General features: G+C 41.8%; 1 long non-coding RNA gene across 1 annotated transcript; it reads left to right on the top strand.

Annotated features, from left to right (window-relative positions):
* The first annotated feature begins 19 nt into the window (after positions 1 to 19).
* LOC125613261 lies at positions 20 to 4,309 on the top strand. Its single transcript, XR_007343766.1, has 2 exons — positions 20 to 1,226; positions 2,392 to 4,309. It is a non-coding gene; the product is annotated as an uncharacterized LOC125613261 (long non-coding RNA).
* The last annotated feature ends 347 nt before the right edge of the window (positions 4,310 to 4,656 follow it).

Below are 4,656 nucleotides of genomic sequence, written 5' to 3'. Positions count from 1 at the left end.
GGTGGGGTGGGGTGGGGACTTGAAGAGAATGGAATAGCTAGAGGATCAGGAGAGAGACTCCTGAAATTATTTATCAAGCAAAAAGAGTCAGGGGTGTGATTAGCATGAGAAACCTATTTTGCCTCAGGGGGATTATAAAATCCAGGAAACTATAAGCATGAAAGACTTAATACCTTTGAGGTCACATCTGACAGAGTAAAACAAGGAAGAAATGTACAGACTCCAGAACAGGTACACAGTGAGGACAAATGTGGATAGCGTTCATTATGTTCGGGCTATTTGTTTTAAATATATAACTTATTGGCTTAAATAACTAGTAAATCCAAGGGCAGAGCAGGCTTAAATCAGCAATTTGAAAAACATCATCTAAGCTCTCTTCTCTCTACCCCACCTCTCCCTGCTTGCCCTCTGTCATACTCTTGACTCGGCTTCTCTGTTTCTCAGCTCTGTTCTCAGACACATTCTTTTTACAATCAGCTTCAAGCCCCCATTTGCTATTCAGATGTGCAAAATCAGAGAAGTATATGAATGACCCTGTGTGGGTCCCCTGCCTGCTCCTGTAATGCTCACGGTGGCTCCAGCATGACCAAGTCATGTGCTTGTGTTCATTGGCAGAAGTAGATTGGCCCCACTGGTAATACATACAATGGGAAAAAAATAAGTTTCCCATTGATCCTGAAGTGTTGAAGGGTGGGTGAGGGTACCCTTGCAACTAAGACCCAACCAGGCATGTGGAGAACTAGGAGTTGGGTATAAAAGCATTAGAATGTTCCAAGAAGGGGCTGCATATAAAGAAACATGGAAGGAGGGGTCACTATGGGAAAAGTCACTATTTCAGTCTCTTGTCAGAATAGGTGTGTGGGAGGAGACCACACAAGGAACAACTTTGACATACAGATACCAAATTAAGATAGTTACACAAAAGGTCAAATGAGGGGAAAACAGGAGGTCTGAATTGTGCTGTGACCACACTGGGATGTCTCTGGACTTAACAGCTTCCCTTAGGGTTTACTTACATGGAGTAAGAAGTCCCATTTTTCAGGAAGAGAAGAGAAACAGATTGGGAGAGGCCCACCTTCCCTTCTGCTCAAGATTAAGAAACTGAAGAACTTGGACCCTGGAATAGCTTGTAGCTGAGTGGAATAGCAAATGAATAAATCATAAAGTAGCTCATATAACAAGTCGTATTAGATACTTTATGCTTGTGGAGTGAATGATGTTTTGAGGTGGGTTTGTTTTGTTTTTACTTGATGGGGGAAAAAAGTGTTAATGTCATTATCATTTTATGCCTGAGGCTTATGGTCTACTATAGACAGCAGATAAGACATAGCATAGCTCTTGTGTTTGGAATGGTGTCCTTTCACAGTTAGGGCATTAGTCTTACTGTTTATCTGATTTTATGGATGGATGACATGTCTTGAGACCATGTGTTATATAGGCACAAAATACCTATATATGTAAATACAGATGTGTGTTGTTTATCTGGTATCTGGAATATCAAAAGCACTTCAAAAATTATCATTTAATGCTCTAGAGATGAATGCTGTTGTATCAGGCATTTGTAGTCGGTGTGGAAATCATAAAATCTAGCCTTGATTGTTTTGAAAGCTACCACAATATCTCACCGCAGTAGCTCTAAAGGCTTGTATGTGCTGGCATAGCCTCAGCCACACAGGTGTAAGCAGCACCCACACCAGGCATCTCTTTCAGTGCTGCTGAGAATTTCAGACTAGGATCTATTCCTCTGTACCTTGAACATTAACTTGAACCCTCTCTTCCTCTTAGTACAGAGGCACAATTCAGGTATAGAGCCCAGTGATATCATTAGGGTCTCTGAAATGGGCCCAGAAGAAGCAACAGCCCAAATCTCATCCTGCTTTCTCCACCTAGGGAAGTCCTGTGAAGAGCTAGAAAGGATCATTCGCTTTCCACCTGTGGAGCTGCTCTATCTTTGTTCCATAAAGGTTTAGGGTAATCCCTATTTTTGGACTAATAGAACAGAGAAGAGGATCCATTGCAAATGCCCTTTGTGAAATTCCCTCTCTGGGAAGTGACAGTGGGGGTGACAGGGAGAGTGGGATGGAAAAGATGATATGACATTAATAGGGATTTTTACTGAGAACGAGAAAGGACATCTGCTTTCATTTTGCACTCTTCTTTCTCTTCTGTGGGGGAACTTCTTACAATTGCTGTTACCATGGCCTCTGGCTTTCAAATTAAAGACTTCTGAAGCAAATGGAACTGTTTATGAAATATGAATTAAAGAGTAGAGTTAAATGGCGTGACTCACTGGTCCTTGGAGGGTGATTCACTGTAGGGGAAATCTCTGTCCTAAGTCATTAGTGCGGATTTACCAATTAGAACTGTCATTTTGGTTTCCTGTGTCTCTAGGTTTCTGCTCCCAGAGTGGCACAGAAGCTAAGATGAAACACAGGGACAGCAGTAGAAGCTCCCACAAGCTGGGGGTGCAGACTGAGACACCCATGAAACCACTTTGGAGGGATCCCAACAGACTGGCCTGCAATATGCTTCCTCTCTCTCCCCACCAGACAACAACATCCACTGTTCGAAATTCCTTCTCCTATGACAATTGTGTCCAGAACAACAGAGAGACCACTGCATGTGAGGCCAAGCAATCTGTCCTGATTTCTGGTCCTGTCACATCCTGTGCTGTTAGAGGTTAGGCAGACCATCTACCTCCTCTGGGCTGCATTTCTTCACCAGCTAAACTGAAATAAGAATAGTACTTGTCTTACCAGGTTTGGGTAAAAAATTAGGTGAAATAACCTGTATGAAAGTATTTCCTCAATCACATACATCTGCTTTGATCATTATATATCCTGAACTCTTTTATCTCAGCCATTCCTGATGCTTGTGTTTCAGGTCTCCGTGTTCAAAGTTTTGCTTGCTGTGAATTTAAATATGATGTTATTGGTATAAAACTGTGTTGAGGGAAAGAGTCACAAAGTCATTTGCCCCCGGCTGGAGATTCTCTAGAGATTCTTTTTCCCCTAAGAGAAGTTTGAACAGTGTTTACACTGCAGACAGGACCTCAGACGGGCTCTCTCCACCCTCTGAGCTTACTCATGCTTTCCTTCATTCTCCAAATATTAAGTACGACTCATGCAAAGCATCAGAAATCCTGAGGTGACTTGGTGGAATTTATCGCTAAGTGGAGGAAGTAGCTATATAAACAGGTAGTTTTGAGATAAATGCAGCAATAGGGGCAAACACAAGGTGCTAGGCAACAACAGGTGGGGACAGTGGAGTTAGTAGGGGGAGGAAGAGTTTCCCAGAGCTGGTGCCTCAGTTGAGTCTCCAGGGATTTGTAGAAGCTCATCAGGGAAAGACAGAGTGGCAAGTCCTGAGGGCATTCCAGGGGGTCTCTACATGGTCTAGAATGACTTAGTCAATTTTCTTAAGTTAGGATGAATTACTAGAACCCACCTGCACATGGCGAGAGCCCCTTCAAGGGTTCAGTGATATTGCTTGGCAAAGGCAGGAGACCATGTTTGAGTGAGGGTTTGTTCAGGGAAGCTGGTGGTCACAGGCTGGGGATTCCATTTAAGGGCATGTGATTCTTGGGTGAATTTCTTTGTTGGTCATGATGAATTTTTTCTGTGATTTGTCATTCTATTTGTCATAAACACTGCCTGTGTTTAATGCAAACAGGCAGGGCCCAGCCTCAATGGCAAACTGACAAGCGCTTAGATATCTAGCTGATATTACAAATGGAACCAAACTCCTGCGGACTCTACCCATGACTACCCTTGGTGCACTCATTAGTAAACCAGAGAACATTAGGAAATGAGAGAGAGATTGCCCAGTCCAGTATGATCATTTTACAGATGAAGGAACGGGGACTTACTGAGATGAGGCAGAGAGAGATGGGGAAGAGGAAAGCAGTAATACAAAAACCTAGTCAGACAACTGATATCTTTTTTGCAGAAGATCCCCATTTGTACTAACATTTTCTGCTCAGCCTCTTCTCACTAACTTTTGAAGGAATATTTTATCCATTAATTTTGGCATTGTTTAATAAACACACCAAAGTAGCTTTAATATAAGTCCCAGTACCTAATAAAACCGCAGTTAGCAGTTGATTGGGGATGTTTCCATTTTAAGAGAAACCATCTATTTCCTGAGTCTTTGGGCCCAAGATGTCTTGAATTTTTACTATGCCCTTCATTTAACAATAATATTGCTTTTTCCCCTTAAATGTACATTTGTTCTGTATGTTTGAGTCCTAGTGTTGAAACTTAATGGTGCAAGAGAATGATCAAAATAAAGTGTTTCTCTTTTTAATATATGCAAACATTATTCTGGATATTTTGGTGTAAAGAGAAATGTGGGGGTCATCAAGACACACAGAACCTAAGCTTTCTCCCTTCAGAAAGCAGAACACTTTCATGAAGTGTGAGATGGATTGTAGGTAAGGGCTCATAGTGCTCTTGCTAACAAGGAAGAGAGAGAAACACCATAAACCAGTGGTTCTCAAACTTTAGCTTGTAATGACATCACCTGGGAACTTGTTAGAAAAGCCAGTCTTCCCACAACATCATAATGCTGGGTAACTGTAACATGTCTCTGTCACCACAAGATAGATCCTCCAAACAAAAACTAAATAAAGAAGCTATAGAAGTAAAAAACACAATT

The sequence above is a fragment of the Marmota marmota genome, unplaced genomic scaffold (genome assembly GCF_001458135.2).
Source record: "Marmota marmota marmota unplaced genomic scaffold, marMar, whole genome shotgun sequence".
NCBI lineage: Eukaryota > Metazoa > Chordata > Mammalia > Rodentia > Sciuridae > Marmota > Marmota marmota.
This window is presented reverse-complemented; position numbering and strand designations above follow the sequence as displayed.